At 37.1% G+C, this 18,180-nt stretch overlaps 1 protein-coding gene across 2 annotated transcripts in view; it reads right to left on the bottom strand.

Moving 5' to 3' along the window:
- KCTD8 (potassium channel tetramerization domain containing 8) overlaps positions 1–18,180 on the bottom strand; it is a 255,297-nt gene that overhangs the window by 203,994 nt on the left and 33,123 nt on the right. The gene's annotated exons all lie outside the window — the stretch shown is intronic.

Genomic DNA, 18,180 nt, shown 5'->3' with positions numbered 1-18,180 from the left:
ATTGTATTTGATCAGAAAATAAATGAATAATAAAACCATTTTGTCTAGTCTATGTCTCCTGATGTCCTGAAATTTCTGTCTCATTGTGATTTAAAAAAATTAAAGCAGAATGTTTTCCAACTTTCCATTTCCCTGACTTGGGCAAATTAGAGATGACAGTTTTTGGCTTTCAATACATATGTGATTTATTAAATGAGTGAATAAATAAATGAATGATGAAAATGTAAGTTGATAAAGTACGTGAGGTTGGAAAAAAATCAATCTGAATTTGGCTTTATAATGGCAGTGTTTAATTTATCTTTAAAATTCAATTTGTTTAAATGAATATAAACCACTAGACCCAAGAATAGGAAAAGCTGATTACAAATGTTAATTAAAAATATTTAATTTTGCTGGGCCTGATGAGCTACATGAAGAAACATTATTCACACTCAGATAATTCTCAGAGAACTGCCATGCAAGATAAAAGGTTAATTCTGCGGCAAATATAGGTAAACAAAATGCTGTTTGCCTCTTTAGCCATGCTTATTTAAGTATACTTTTGAAAATAAGTTATTAGATAAATAATAACAGAAAGGCAAAATAAGTATGCAATTATTAAGTATTTGTTTCCTAACCAAGAAGCTAAAACTAGCAATATAATCTCACTGATACTAATAAGGTTCATCTAACAAAACTGATTTAAATAACTGTGTTCCAGGCACTATGGAGGCTCTGGGGTTACAAAAATAAGTAAAGTATTGTCCCACTCCTCAGTAAACTCAGAGTCTAGCAGACCAGACAGGTTCACAAATAACCCACCTAAACACACTGAAGAATGCTATGAGACCGATCCTTTCCAACGACTGCGGGAGGACTATTAAGAGATCATAAATTCTGCCTCAGCATTGGAGGACACTGGGGAAGGCTTCACAGAGCAGGCCACCTACACATCTGGTTTAAAGGATGGCAATACAAAGTAAGGACATTCATGAAGAGCTGGCAGCATGAGCAAAGTCAAGGGTGAAACTAAATGGCAGCGCTGCAGAAAGTGAGTAGAGTGAGGTAGCTAGAACAAAGGATTTGTAATGGGCAGTAAGTGGAAACAGGGCAAAAGATGAGCGAGAACCAATGGTCAAGCAGTTGAAATTTCTTCTGTGGCAATAAAATGTGAACCATAATATTGTCCATTCATATATCTTTCTGACCATTAGAACTTATCACAGAGGTTTTAACATTTTTTGTTTTATATTCTTATGGTTAAGCAAGGGATCAGATCGATGTGAACAGGCATGGAGGAAGCTGGAAAAGGGTCAGGAGATTATTTTTAGAATCTCTTAGAGAAGATTAAGGCAGAGGGTGAGGAAATGGAAAAGAGAGGAAAGAATAAACACAGGCTCTGCTGAACAACTGCCAATGTAATTTTGTAGTCAAGGCACGGCCTTTGGAATCATAAACGCCTGTGTTAGAATTCCAGCTCCCCAATCACTAGTGTGTTACCTTGTACAAATCCTACTTAATCTCTTCAAGCCTCAGTCTCTCCAGCAGTAAAATGGTAAAAACAAATAGTATGTATCTCCTAAGGTCAATTAAGATAATGCACGGGGCCGGCCAGGTGGCACAGCAGTTAAGTTTGCATGTTCCACTTTTTGCGGGCCGGGGGTTCACCAGTTCGGATCCCTGGTGTGGACACGGCACCGCTTGGCAAGTCACGCTGTGGCAGGCATTCCACATATAAAGTAGAGGAAGATGGGCATGGATGTTAGCTCAGGGCCAGTCTTCCTCAGCGAAAAGAGGAGGATTGGCAGGAGTTAGCTCAGGGCTAATCTTCCTCAAAAAACAAAAAAAAAAAGATAATGCACAGTACATGACACACAGAAAATGATCAAAAAAGAATAGTTATCATTACTATAATTTTTAAATGTATGCATTACTAGTTGTTCACATGACAATCACCTTGCATGTATCCAAATATGGCTGAGTTTAATAAAAATTATTTTATTATTCTTAGTCTCAAACATTCTAACATAATGCATTCAAATACAATTAGCTAATCAAAAAAAATTGAATCAGGAATTCTGGGAAAATGGTGGCAGCAGTGGAAACATAATTTTGAATCTTCTGAATCTCCATATAAAAATATGCAGAGTCACTTCATAGCAAAACTAAGAACCCATGGACTACATTTGCCAAAACTAGGTGACAAGATATTCTGCAAAGCCCCCAAGTAAAAGTGCATGGGTTCAAAGCACTATCAGGCACAAAGCCTGCCTGGTATCATCACTTCATGGAAAGAAACAGAATTAATGGAGCAACGGAAGACCTGAGAACAAAAGAACCCCAATGTAGCCACTAGGTACTCACTGAAAAGTGCCAGTGGCCAGTTTTAAGAAACGAAACTAAATGGTAAGGGGTTTCCCCACTCCAACAGAGTCCCATGTAAGGTCCAAAGGAGCTGGAACAGTTTAATGCATGTGACTTCTAAAAAGAGACCTTCCAAGCTGCCTTCCTGAATGGGACTCCACACCGAGGAAAAACTGCTAGGAATAGAATTGACATACAGGAGAGAGACAAAGGGGAGGAAGAAATGAGACAGCCCAGAGAAAAAAAGTAGAGTTTGGGAACCTAGCCAGAAAAATCTCAGAAAGCAAGGCATCATATTATTTCAGTGCTACACAAAAACAATAGACTGTGGGGAAATCTACTGGTCAAATTACCCAGGTTCTTCAATAGACAAGTTGTAAGGACAAAAGGGGAGGGGAGGAGGAACGGAGACTTTTGAGTATCACTTGAAGATGTAAAAAGTTGAAAGACCTCATTCTCAACTTTAATCAAAAAATCATGGATGTCTCAGTCTATTTGGGCTGCTATCAGAGAATACCATAGACTGGGTGACTTATAAACAACAGAAATTGATTTCTTGCAGTTCCGGAGGCTGGAAGTCCAAGATGAAGGAGGCGGCAGATTCAGTGTCTGGCAAGGATCTACTTCCTGTTTCACAGACAGCATCTTTTCACTGTGTCCTCACATGGTGGAAAGGTCAGGGAGCTCTCTGGGGCCACTTTTACAAGGGCATTGATCTGTTTCATGGAGGCTCCACCTTCATGACCTAATCACCTCCCAAAGGCCCCACCTCCGAACACCATCACATTGCACGTTAGGATTTAACATATTATTTTGGAGGGGACACAAATATTCGGTCTATAGCAATGAACAAATGAAAAATTGACAACTTGAACAAACTGAAGTGCTAAGGTCAGAGGGCAACCAACTGGCCCCAAATCTAAAGAGAATCAGGTGCCTGCAAGAAGAGACAAGAGGTAAGCACTGATTTAATTGGTAAAGAGACATCTGGACACTGGTAAAAAGAGATGAAAGGTCCACAAACTTTTTCTTCATAGGGCCAGAAAGTAAATACTTTCAGCTTTGGAAGCCGTACAGACTGGGTCACATCTACTCAGCTTTGTCAAAAACAGAGAGAGCTAATAGATAAATAAATGAGCATGGATGTGTCTCAAAAGAAGTTTATTTTAAAAAATTCACAGCAGGCCATGGTTTGATACCCTTGAGCTAGATGTTTGGTCAATTGGCAGAGACTGAGTGTGCACTGTCAAGGGAGAGGAAAGCCCCTGGGAGCTGCAGGTGTAGAGAGAGTTAACATCCTCTTCCAGGCTTCTTCCCCAGGCATTTAGAGAAAAGATCAGGAAAATCCTGAGAAAGTCTCTCCTGTGAAATAAAACAGTAAGTCCTAACAGAGCAATTCACATAATGTTATTAAAGAGATAAAGGGAAAGATTATGAGACTGTCGGGAAGCTAATTAAAAGAAGTCAGAAAATGAAGACTCGAAAGGAACTACAATTAAATAGTTTACAATAGAGTAGGGTTAGTGGTCTTTAGTCCCTAGGATGACCCACATCCAGAGACAAACATAGCTGCTTTTTAGGAAAGAGTGGGAGAAAAAAAAGAGAGATTGAATTTCCAACAGAAAGGCAAGGGACTTGTAGAATGTTTTAGTAAAGGTGTTTTTAAAATTATTCTCTTTTTTTTGTGATTTTATTATGTTTTGTTTAAATAAGTCCACTGAGATAGCATAAGCGGGTTTTCCTCAGAGCAGAATGTTTCTCCATACCCTCTGGTTTGATGATATTTACTGTGTGTGACATATAGTATAGATTTCCTTCCAAAGAATGGAACAAATTTCTGAAGATTCAGCTTTTGAGAGCATCTACCCAAACATTTGCAAAAGTTCAATCACAACATAAGCATGATACGGGCTTTGTATGACTCCCTATCCCCTACCTACCTTTTGTAATAGATAAAGTCCTTGGCATTTATGGAAGAAACACACAACATCTGTTTCAGATGTTTTAACGTTTGATGTAGCCACTATTGGGAGAAAGCCCAGAATTCTTATAATATAGGAAAAAGTCACAATGGCCCGTTCACAACAATGCTTATAGTTTCCAATTTTAATTACACATCTCCCTTTTTTCTTTATTTAAATTATTCTGTGCTTAACAGCAAGTATATGATCTGAGAACAGGCATTAATTAACTGTTGCTAAAATATACGCCACTCATTCTTATTTTTGTTACTTAACATCTTTCTAAATGTCTAGGCTTAATGTAATACACTGAATTCTTTAGCAATGAAATATAAATCTCAAACTTGACATTCCTGTCTTTAACTTAGAATTTTACCTATTCTTAGTTTTTCTACCTATTTATTAGCCACTTGGTTGCTGATCAGACCCCTCTCTCCAAGGCAACAATAAAAAGTACTAAATTTAAATCTATCAAACTTTATTAGAGAGACGGTCTGATAATTTAGGAATCAAGTTGTTTGTAATATGAGAAGTGTTTTTCTCCATTATCAATTGTTGGAGTGAACGCCTTCAAAATACATTTGTTAGTGTGATTTTCAATTTGCGATGTTGGAGCGGAGGGGAGGGAGGGATACAACCAACCGCACAGGCAAGAAAGAACCTATAGTAGAATTCCTTGAAGAGTAGCTGTAGTTTAAAGTAGCCCCCCCTACATTTTCACTGTGTTTATTTAAAAAAGAAAACCATATCACATTTGAAGTAGAGCTAATAATATTATTATTATCATATAAAAATGAAAAAAATTAAAATAGAATACAACCCTGGATACTTAGAACCGTGTTATCATTGACAAAAATAGTGGAACTTCCAGAAGAAGGTGCTGTAAAAGTCCAGTACAATGAGACAGAAAGACTAGGGTTTGGACATATGGCTGGCCAGGTTTCATCCCAACTGCACCACCCAGCAGATGTTTGACACTTGGTAGGTAGCTCGATCACGTGGAGCCTCAATTCTCATGGTAGTAGAATGAGAATGACAATGTTCTGTTCATACAGCTATTAGGAGTAGTAAATGAAATAACATAAAGGGCCTAGGATAGTACCTGGTACTTGGTTTATGTCCAGCAAATAGTCCTTTCCACCCCCTAGCCCAAGAGCAGTAGTGATGGCTGTTGTTTTTGGCTAGAAAAGAGACTGAACCTACCTCAATTCTATTTTACCAACCATAAATTTGACTGCTTCAGTTTCTGGGGTAAATTTTAACATTGATCTAAGTCAGTGGCTCTCAATTAGGGCAATTTTGCCCTCCAGAGGACATTTGGCAATATCTAGGGACATTTTTGGTTGTCACAACAGAGCAAGGGGGACAAGAGGGATGTGTTACTGGCATCAATTGGGTAGAGGTCAGTAATGTTACTAAACATCCTACACATGCCAACCCCATAACAAAGAATTATTAACATTAATAGTACTGAAGTTAAGAAACCCTGACCTAAATTAGCAAAGTTGACACACTTATATTGTTTCTTTAGCGAATATCCATTGCAGAGAGCAGAGTACATGCTTTTCCACTCTTTAGCAAGTTTTGAAGTAAGCTATCACAACATTCTGAACACAAAATAGTCCATCAGTAAAACAGCTCTGCTGTTAATTATTTTGTCAATTGTCAAGGCATTAATGAAACAAGAGCTTCTCTGCAGTTCATTAACTGACACAGCTGTGATTCCAGAGAACGTCTACAAGTCTATGTACTTAATAAAACGTGACCCAATTCCTCTGTTAATTTAAGCTGGAAAAGTTCTTGAGAATGATCCACAAGAGACAATGAACTTCATCTCCCTTTAAAGGCAAACGCAGAATTCTAAAGACAAATGGTGGGTAGAAAGTTAGCAGGGAAAAAAAGTAAGTAATAAATGGACCATGAGATTATTGTTTACTTACATCAACAATGATGAAGAAATATAAACTTTTTCAATCCCACTAAGCTATGAACAGAAGGTGAGCTGCTTAAGACATACAAAAAGAGTGCTGTAATCACCACATCTCTACACTTTCTGTACAATCTGAAATCTTATCCTGAAGAGAAGTTTAATTTTTTCCACAGATATTTAATGAAACTTGTAAATAATCCTTGTGGCTTGATTTAATAGTAAAATTCACTCAGAGAGAGCTTACATATTTTCAGGTGTTGATGGTAAAAACAATATACAAATTATATTATAATTTCATATGAACTACAGCTGATCAAGTGTACTGAGTAAACAGTTTCTATAGGTTTTATCTAACACTATCCATCTTTAACCCAGCCAAATAGGTTCCAGCTTGATTTTATTCAATGAACATCGTCTACTCTTGAGGACAAGGGAGACACCGTTAACCAATATGGGTTGGCCAATCTTTTCTAAAGTCTTAAGGAGACTATCCTGGGTCTCCCATCAACTCTCCCAAAGCTGCTTCTGGTTATCCAACAGTCTGGCCATTTACCTACATTCACCTCTAGACATAGTAGCAGCTCCTAGAGTCTTACCTAATCGTCCTCACTCTCAGCCCAGCATTCTCAGGACTCTTTTTACTAAATGACGTTGCTTTTCTACATAATTCAATAGACTCCCACATATACACACAATATAAACAGTCATTCTCTCTTCCCGGTCAATCAATTCACCTCTATACTTACAGGCAAAAATTAGTACAGAAGAATGGGAAATTCAGAACATCATAGCATTTTACAAAATGTTAAAGACCCCTAAATACTGTTTGGGAAATATCAGTTGAAAGCAATCCTGTGTGATATAATTCTGAGATTTTTTCTCTCTATAAATCAGGTTTGTCCACCAGAAATAAGTTGAGCAATTGCTGGACGTTAGCACTGAAAAGTTAAATGCATAGTCACATCACTTAAAATACCCCAAAAAATCAACTCCCAAGTTAACATGTGGACACGATATATAGTTCTGCTAATTTAATTATAGAGAATTTCTATCAGTAACATTTGTTATAATAATATTAAGAAACACTTCATTGTTACACAATTCCCATGGTTCTGGACAGAACTGTGTCCCCCAAAAAGTCATATGATGAAGTCCTAACATCTAGTACCTCACTATGTGACTATATTTGGAGATAGAGTCTTTAAAGAGGTAATTAAGATTTAATGAGATCATTAGGGTGGGCCCTAATCTGAAATGCCTGGTGTCCTCATGAGAAGAGGAGATTAGGACACAGACATACCAGGAAGAAGACCATGGAAAGATACCAGAAGAAGACAGCCAAGGAAAGAGGCCGTAGAAGAAACCAACCCTGCCACACCTCGATTTCAGACTTCTAGCCTCTAGAATTGAAAATAAATTTCTGTTGTTTAAGCCACCCAGTCTGGGGTACTTAGTTACAGCAGCTCTAGCAAACTAATACACCCATGTAGCCTAAACATTCTGATTTTGGAAAATTTCCACTTACCACAGATTATTCCCACAATTAAATGTGATTTACTAATTTTGGTCTGTCTGCATCTGAAATGACAAAAGGCAATGGAGCAGATACTGCAGTCAGCCAGTCTTCCACCTCTCCTGACAATGAATATCACACAACTACGTTTACATTAAATTAAGTCTGACAAGTCAGTTAGTTTTGCATTTATAAATATAAGAAGATATTTCATTTTGACTTGGAAACTAAATGTTTTTTTATCATTAAAAGTGTAAGTACTATGATGCAAGGGTTTAGTGTGTCTTTTTCATCATTTAATCCTCAGCACCCAGAACTATTCTGGACATTGTCATTGCTTAATCAATAGTTGCTGAATGTTAAAACAATCAAGGAATAGAAAATACCAGTAGGTTCTACTAGTTCCTGAAATGATAGCAGATTAGCACAGGCTGCTGCTTCTTCCCCAAAAATTCACCCTTAGGACAAAGGACAGAGGGAACCATAGCTCTGAGGAACCAATGCAAAAACTAGGAGAAAACTGTGGTGGGATTGTAACACCATGTGGCAGAGCCTGGCTAGGCACAGTATCAGAGGGTAATTTTGAGAGGGACCCTGCTCTTGCCTCTGTAAACATTATTTGGGAAGAATCATTGTCTGTCCCACACCATTTGCCAAGACAGTAACCAGCAATAACAGCATATCTATATCAAACATACCTGACCAAAATCAATAAAAGTCAGCAATCAATAAAAAAGAATTGAAAATATATGTCTAGAAGCCAAGTAAAATACTAATAAATAACATATACTAAAAAAGAAAATAAAAATGATGAAATAATTTAAACTGAATAATACATATCAACATGTATAGGATGCTTATAAAGCACCATTTAAATGGAAATTTATTTTAAGTACGTTCATCAAGAAAGAAGAGTTGGAAAAATGAGTCAATCATTGAACTTGGAAAGCGGGAAAAAGAACAACAGAGCAAACCCAGAGAAACAAAGAGGAAGAAAATAATAAAGACACTAACAAAAATCAATAAATAGAGGACAAACCCACCAAAAATAATTGGGAAAAATGAAAAATTAAAAGTGTAAAGGAGATTAATAGATAAAAAGACTGGCAACTAGTTTTGGGAGAGAGAGAGAGGAGGGAAAGGAAGAGAGGGAAAGGGGGAAAGAGATGGGGAGTGAGAGAGACAGAAGGAGAGGAAGAAGACACAAATAAAAAACCGAAGTGAGAAAGAAATAACTACAGATTCAAAAGGATATTAAAATGATAAAAGCGTATTATGAGCACCACTATGCTACTAAATTTGAAAACCTAGGCAAACATATTTCTGGAAAAATACAAAATATCAAATTAAGATGAAAGGAGGTAGGAAACTTGAATAGATTAATAAGCATTAAAGAAATTAAAAAGCTAAAGTCTCTTCCTCCCCCAAATTCTTCGGTCTTGCTGATTTTCAGGTGCATTCTACCAAACTATCAAGGAACAGATCATTTTGACCTTTCCAGGAAAAACAGAAAGAGAGAAAGCTGCCCATTTTATGAAGCTAATGTAATCTTAAATCCAAAATTAGATAAAGACAGTACAAAAAGAACATTATAGGCCCATCCAATTTCAAATGATATGCAAATTCAAAAATAAAATATTAGCCAAATAAAACGGTATATTAAAATTTAATCTGATCAAGTAGGATTTATTCCAGAATTGTGAGAATATTTTAGTACCAAAAAAGCAACAATATAATCCACCATATATCAATACACTAACAAAGAGAAAACATAAAATTATTTCAAGAGATGGAGAAAAATGAATTGGATAAAATTTAAAACTTACTTATGATTAAAAAGGAAATCCACTCCTAGAAAACTAGGAATGGAAGGAAACAGCCTAAACTTGGTGAAAGTTATAAACTAAATACCGAAACAATCATTATGCTTAAACACTGCATTTAAGGGAAAAACTTTAGACATATTTGTTTTACACTTGAGATAGGCATTCATACAAAACTGTATATTGAATTTCAGAGGACTTACAGAATTACAAGAGGCCCAAGAAACTGCAAGAGTGTATATGCTTTGGATAGCACTATAAATCTTGGCAAGTGCTATAAAAAAGACAAAGATAAAGTACAAAGATTGAGAGGGAAGGAATAAAACTGTCCTTTAGATCATATGATGGTCTACAATAGAAAAAGTGATAGAACAGACAAACTACTAAAACTAACAAAAGAGTTTGATCAAATGCAAGAAAAATTTATAAAAATCATGAAGATTTCTTTACACCAGAAATAACCAAATAACCAGCTACAGAATATGATGAGAAACCAAATACCCTTAAAAACAGAAAAAGAAAACCTAAAAAGTAGGAATCAATTTAAGGAAAAATACATAAAGTTACAGTAATAAAAAAATGTGGTATGAACAAACTCAACAAATGGAACAAAATAGAAAGACTCAGGGACTTTCCAAAACATAAAAGATAACTTCATACTCCAGTAAGGTCATATCACAAATCAAGGTGATAAGTAATGTGGTAGCATAAATTAAGGGGGAAAGGGTAAATTTCTGTGCAGTAGATAGAAAAAAATAAATAAAACTGTATTCCTATCTTTGAATACCACTTACAAAAGAGTACTCCAGATCGTTATAAGACTATGTGGGGGCCAGCACCATGGCCAAGTGGTCAGTTCACTTGCTCTGCTTCGGCGGCCCAGGGTTTCACTGGTTCAGATCCTGGGCGCCGACATGGTACTACTCATCAAGCCATGCTGAGGCAGCGTCCCACATGCCACAATTAGAAGGACCCACAACTAAAAAAAAATATGCAACTATGTACTAGGGGGATTTGGGGAGAAAAAGCAGAAAAAAAAAGATTGGCAACAGTTGTTAGCTCAGGTGCCAATCTTTAAAAAAGACAAAAGAAAAGAGTAAAACTATGAAGTTAATAAGAGTAACATCTTGTACAATGTTTCCCTTGTCATTTTTGACATCCTGTGGTAATAGGGGAGGCCTAATTGTTAACTGGAATAGTAAAATGGGCCAAGGGAATTGGGCTGAGTGATAATGGAATTATAAGCCAGAAACAGATGAGGTCACATGAAACATAATGGAAATTAATTTACACAAACAAGTTAAAAAGAAGCTCATTCTACCAAAAATTTTAAAATATAACTACGAATTTTGTTGGAAACATCAATTTTTAAAAATTTTTCATATGGCATAACCTTTTTGAATCTGTAGTAAATTGTAAACAGGGAATTTTCTAATGCTTACACACAGCAAAGAACAAATATCTTCAGGCTTACATTACTATCAGTTCAGTTTCATTTTTGATAAGAGGTGATAGCATTTACTGAAAATTATTTGATTCTGAGCACTAAATGCCTTACAGGGAAAAGAGTAGTGGCCGAGAAGTCAGGAACCCAGGTTCAAGTTCCTACTTTGGCTCTAACCAGAATTAAGACCCTGACAGTCACTTAACCTCTCCAGGTTGAGTTTCCTCAGCCATGAATGAGGAAGTTCATCAAAATACTGTTTAGTGTTATCCATTTTTTCCTGGATTATAGACCCCTTTGAGAATCTCATGAATGCTAGGGATCTTCTTGTCTCCCAAAAATGCTCAGATGATTATGCACAGAGAATTGTGAATCCAATGTCAGAGGATTCACAGACCTGCAAGAGGCCCTCAAACCTCAGTTAAATACTTCTAAACTAGCAAATACCTACAATTTCTTTCAACTCTAAAAGAAAACCAAGTAGAGGAATATGTCAAGGGAGATTACTAAGTTTCTAGCTTGTGTATCATAATGCATGAAATGGCCACTTACTGAAAGAGACAACACTGAAATTGGAATAGGAGTGGGAAAGAAGAACACGGAAATTGACAGGAATGGGAGAGAAGAAGGAGGGAAATTTTGAATTTTGGACTTATTAACTTGGATATAATAAATGAGACACATCACTCACATATTCACATGGAAATTTCAAATAGGAGCTGGGTTACCAGTAGGTGTGGCACTCAAAGGAGAAGTCTATGCTATGGACACAAATTTGGGAGCCATCAATGCATAAGTGACCATTGCACCATGGTGATTAGATCTCAGTGACATGAGAATGGTGAGGAGGGAGACAGAACAAAACTTAAGTAACTCTAATATTTAAATGCTAGGTAGAGAATGATGATCTACAAAGGAAACAAAAAGAAGAACCAAAGAGATGAGCATACTGTTGTGTCATAAAATTAAGAACCATAAAACCTTATGAATGGATAAGTAGAAAATTTTCCTCTTTCCTCTGGCCTGACACTGGTCTACGCTTTGGTCCAAGGCTTGGATAGAAAATCATACATGAGTTTTTGTTTTTGTTTTTGTTTTTGTGGTGAGGAAGATTGGCCCTTAGCTAACATCTGTTACCAATCTTCCTCTTTTTGTTTGAGGAAGATTGTCACTGAGCTAACATCTGTGCCAGTCATCCTCTATTTTGTATGTGGGATGCTGCCATAGCATGGCTTGATGAGCAGTGTGTAGGTCCATGCCCGGGATCTTGGCCTGTGAACCCCGGGCCACCAAAGCAGACTGCACAAACTTAACTACTACACCATCAGGTGGCCCCATACACATTAGATTTTATCCCCTCACTTAAGCACAGTCTGAAGAGCCATATGAATAGAAGCCAAGAGAAGGCATGTTTCAAGACAAAATAGTTAACAATGGCAAATGCTGATAAGAGGTAGGAATAAATAAGGAATGGAAAACAGGTACTGGATTTAATGGCACAGATGGAAAACACTGGAGACCTGTGAAGGGGCTGTTTTAAAGACATGCTGAGAACAAAAAGCCAGGTTGGAATGTGCTGAGATGTAAACATGAAGTGAAAAAATGGAAATATTCACATCAAAATACAGATCATTCTTTCAAAAAGTTCAGTTTCATAAAGTTGTAACTGGATAAAGATAAGGAGCAGCTTTCAAAAAACTCAGCTACGTAAGGGGGCAGTTGGAGAAATATGAAAAATAACTTCTGGGGCATTTTGTTGTTTTAATGGGAAGAACTCTGGCAAGTTTGAAAGCTAATGGGAAGGGTACAGTTGAGAGAAAGAGAGATTGAATACCAAAGAAATAAAAGTAATAATCATTACATGTAATATTCCTAATAAGGTGGGATAGGGCCCAGAACATAGAGCTGAAGAACTGTCCTAGAATAGAAAGGACAGTTCCTCTGTTATTGTAACAGAAGGGAAAACAGATGAGATGAATTCAGTTGTGGATGGGTTTGTATGACTGGCAGCAAGAAGATGAATAAGCAGGAAGATGAATGAATTTAATAGTTTCCATTTTCTCTGTAAAGAAAGAGGCAAAGACATTTGCTGAGAATGATGGTCAGGGATAGGTGAGGTAACTGGAAGTTTAAAAACAAAAAGTTATAATAAGAATGTATTGTGAAAATTAGAAGAGTTTACCAGAGAAGCACAGGAGAATTGCTAGGCAGTGCGGAAGGCCTGTTTAGGGCTCGTGTTTGTGGATTTTTAGTGGAAACCGTCTGCTCTTTTGTGTGGCTTTCTCCAGCTGTTCTAGGCTACATAGTTATAGCAGGGAAAAGTTGCTAGTTGGGTCCAGTCAGTGCCACAAAACGGACTGGGAAAAAACAAAAAAAAGACAGAGGAACAAGAATTCTTAGGATATTTCCAGGGAAGTCACTGCAATTATAAACCTGTAACCTAAATTAGATAATGAGGGCAGTGAACAAAAGAAGGCTGATGAATTGAGAGAAAGTGGTTATAATAGAGTGATCACACAAGCTGGCAGGAGAGGATATTATGGTCCAGGAGATTCTGAATAAATAGTTTTGAAGGTGGAGCAACTATGTGTACACGGCATTTGGTCTATCTTTGTTGTCCTGAGTCAATGCCCAGAAAAACACTTGAAGCTGAAATTTGCACCATCCCTAATCTCATGTCTCCCCCCATGATGTATCTGTCTAGAATGTTTATTAGTAATCCTCTTCCCATGAAGCCAGGTTTTGAAAAGAGCAGAAGTACAAACTCTCATGGACATGGCTATGACTACAATGGCCAGCTTGATATGATAAACTAGGCTCATCATTTCCCTCCTGTTCATAAAGCAATTCTTCCTCTCACCTTCCATATTCCTGTGAGTTCTTCTAGGTACCAAGCACTGAAGCACTAAAGTCACCTTTGACTCTACCTCCCCATCTCCCTTGTACTAAACAAGCAGTCCACAAGCCCCAATAATTATTTCTTCACAACGTTTCTCATATACATCCCTTGTTTTCCACTCACATTATCATCAGCTCAGTTCAAGCTGGGGCCATCTCATGCCTAGACTCTTGCAATCACCTCCCAAAGGTTTTTCTTGCTATAATCTGCTCCCTTCATGTCTTCCTTTGCCTCTATATCTTTAATATTTACTGTTATCTTCAGGATAAAGATCTCATTTATTTTGTCTCCCCACCTATATTGTAAGCTCTCCAAAGTTAAGGATGATATTTATGACATATACATTTTGGTATCCCTCTTCAAAGAGTCTAGCCTATAACGATTACTCAATAAACATCTATGAAACTGACAGCCAATTTGCTCTGGCAATACTGTGTATAACACTAGCTTTATCAAAAACTTAATACAAAAACAAAAATTCCTTAATTTAAGGCTTCCAAAGAACATCCTGGTCTCCTGTACCCAATTTTTATTGGGATAGTTTTTGACGGATATACTCCTAGTTGACTAGAAATCTATGGCATATTTCAGCCATTTCTCCAAGATGGGTCTTTGGACTTTTCCTAACACAGCTGGATTCATGACCTCAGGCTTCTTTCAGACTGATGTTCCTTCTACATCATTGCCCTGATTCTACAAAGTGATCTGTAACTGTTTTTAATTTCTTCCATGATGCTTGGACAGTTCAGGTCTTGATCAAAAAAGCACACAGAAATTGAGAGCTTAAGTATCTGTAGCTTCTAGGGTAGTAGAGGGCAGACTACCCTAGGCAAAAGAACACAGTATGTGGAATTTGTTTTCCACAAACAAAGCTCTGCTTTTACTCTTATGTTCCTCTCAGATATATTTCCCTCTCTACCTAATTCAGGTATAAAATGGCTTTGTGTTCTTTCTTCCTCCTATGTTTATTAAAACTTTCTGCAGCTGGCTCCATGGCTGAGTGGTTAAGTTCATCATATTCTGCTTTGGTGGCCATGCTGTGGTGGTGACCCACAAACAAAATAGAGAAAGATTGGCAACAAGTGTTAGCTCAGGGTGAATCTCCCTCAGCAAAAAAAAAAAGAACTGTATCTTTAAGACAGTATCCTATCTCTCTATATCTGTATCTATAATCCAGGATATAGAAATATATCATTTATTGGCTGCCAATTTTTTGATAATTTTAATTTATTTTTAACTGTAAAAGAAATATGAACTGCAATTAAAATATTTGCAAAAAATAAAGTTACTTAAAATCCTACAATCTAGAAATAACTAAGTGCATTTCCTTCCAGTCTTGTTAATGCATGAACATTGACTTGCATCTTTTTAAGCATAATTAACAGCATTCTATGCTTACAGATCTTTGTCCTGTTTTTTTTTTCTTACTATTTTAGGAAGACCATAATTTTACTCATAACTCACTTGTTTATAATTAAACAGGTTCTTAACCATTAATCTTGGAAGCTGTTTAAAGAAAAATATTCTCAAGCACCATACCCTCAAGATTCTAAATCAGTAGCGAACAAATACTCACTTTTAACCAACATCCCAGGTGATACTACTGGAGTTCAGTAGACTATCATAGTTTTATTGATTTATTACCCATCCTGGAAGAAGCAACTCGTTGCATCAACTACTCTTTTATCAGCATCCTTCCCAAGGTGTGCTCTGTTTTTCACAGCACCCATGCTAAATCCACAAGCCTGGATGAATCCCCCTATCTCCCCTCTCTACTTCTGCATCCACACCAGAGACTATCTCCCAGTCATACAATTGTTACCCCTAAAAACTTATAATTTTCTTTAATTATTTCTAAAATCACTAATGAGCTTCTAATTGGTAAATCTAATTGATGTTTTGAGTCTTAATCTATGGTCAACCCTCTGTAGTATTTACACTATTGCACTTAAAATTCACTTCTTTGTGCTTAAAATTTGTTTCTCCCATAGAGTCCACAGCCACTTGTCTCTTCTGATACTTCCAGTGGCCTACTGGCCTTTCTCGATAATCCTTCCCAGGCTCTTCTTTGTCTATCTACTCCTTCAACAGCCTCAGTACAGTTCTCTGCCTCTCCAAACTCACTGATCATTTATCTAGTCTCCAGCACCTGCATTTCAGATATCTCCACCTGAAAATTACACTGATACCTCAAATTTAACAGGCCTAACACTGATCTTATCATGGTCAACTAAGGGATGGGGACAGGGCCTCACTCCTCCAGTATGCCCTATCTCAGATAAGGCTATCACCAACTCTGGAGTCATCCTCTAGATCTCTTTCTCACTCTCCCCTACATCCACTAGGTCACAAAGTTTGGGTTAAGACAGCATCAGATCCTCAAATCAGACTCCACAGAAAAGATCAGAGTATCAAGTTTCATTAATAATGTAAAGAATAGAGGCACAGATGAAACAGAGTGGTCTGGGAGCCATGCTTTACAGATTCTGTACTTACTTACTTCAAGTCATCCTTTAGCCAGGGTCATCTGGTAAAGGCCTGTACTAGGTAAGGTCTCTTCTTCCTAGAAATATAATTTAACTATTTACTTGGAGAGCCAGTTGACAAAGCGATTAGACCAGATCACCTGCCTTCTTTCCTTTCTCCTAAGGCATCCTCCTGGTAAAGGGAATAAATGAACCAACCATGGGCCAACTGCCAGATGCTTTAACTCCTTCCTGCCAAAGTTCAATTCATTACAATACCTATATAGCACTAGAATTCATTCCTTACTCCCTATCTCTACTAGAGCACATCTGCTCATCTCTAGCCTGAACCTTTCCAATAACCAGCAACTAACCAAGTAACTTCACTTTCCCCAATTCCATGTGTAATTCTGCTGACATAGCTGCTTCTTGAAAATGCACATTTGATCATGTCACTACCTGGTTTAAAATCCTTTACCTGGTATATAATGCACTGCATCAATGTTTCTTTGCCTACATTTCCAGATTTTTCCCCCAACACATTCCCTGACATCCAGCCAAATCAAGCTATTCTCTGACATGCCATGCCTTGCAAAGCTCCCAAACTCTCACACAGATGCCAAGTGTTCTGTCAATAACCTGCAGTGTCACCTTTTGCCTAATGCCTTCCCTTAACCCTCCACTCAGTTCAGACAATAACCACATCCTCTGTATTGCCATTGACCTTTACAAATAATAAGTGAAATAGTTCACTTTACAAAGCCTTTACTTTGTATAAGATTCTATGCCAAGTGTTTCATAGGCATCATATCATTTAATCCTCAGAGCACCCTCTGCAATATGTACTATTATCCCAATAATTTTATGAAAGAGGAAACCAAAGTTTGGAGACAATAAATGATGCACCAAAAATCACACAATTATTAACTAAAAGGGTTAGGATATGAACATAGCCTTGGTTTATTTCAGAGCCCTCCTCCTTAAACCCAGTCATAATATGTCTCTCCTCACCCATCACACAGCTTCCCTAATTAAATCAACAAACATTTGCTAAGTGACAATTTGGTGCCAGACACAGTGTAAGCTTCACTGAGTAAGGCACAGAAAGTAAATCTAATTAAAAAAAAAAAAATTACTCTCTCTGACTGAAGAAACATCAGTTTTAATTTCATTTTAAAAACCTACCTAGTACATACCACCCTTCACTACTTCAATCAAGAAGTAGTACTAAGCGCCAGACACAGTGTGAGACTTCATTCCATAGGGAAGAGAGAGATCAAAATTATCTACTTAACTTGGTTGGACAAAACCTCAGCATCAGGTTTAACAGTGAATTTCTCTGGGGAGTTAAAGTCACCTAGTAATTGCCGTCATTCGTGGGCTTATTTATTACAGCGTAAGGCATTACTGTTGCCTATAATTTTCCTACCATGTATCTTCTTATCTGCCCTATATCTTGCACTTCACTGCCTTAAATTCATATTCCAGTGCCATGCAAAAGTTATTCATCTGGCAAGTAGCTGGAGTAGAACCCTTAGCTTGTATCTTACCTGTTACAGATAATGAGATAGCTCCTTAACCAGCTTCTTCCTCATATTTTACGTCAAAGAAATTTATGTGTTGTTACCACTGGTTCAATTTACATAGCACAATTCTACTGAGGTTGAATTGTATATCCTTAATAAATCCATTTCAGCTTAAACTAACCACAGCACATCTGGTTTTATGCAGCTAAGAAATATGACTTGTACTAGAGAATATGGTTCCTTGCTGCAATAACAAAACCTAAAAACACCTGATAA

Source organism: Equus caballus, chromosome 3, assembly GCF_041296265.1.
Source record: "Equus caballus isolate H_3958 breed thoroughbred chromosome 3, TB-T2T, whole genome shotgun sequence".
NCBI lineage: Eukaryota > Metazoa > Chordata > Mammalia > Perissodactyla > Equidae > Equus > Equus caballus.
Note: the sequence above shows the minus strand (reverse complement) of the source record. Positions and strands in the feature narration are given on the sequence as shown.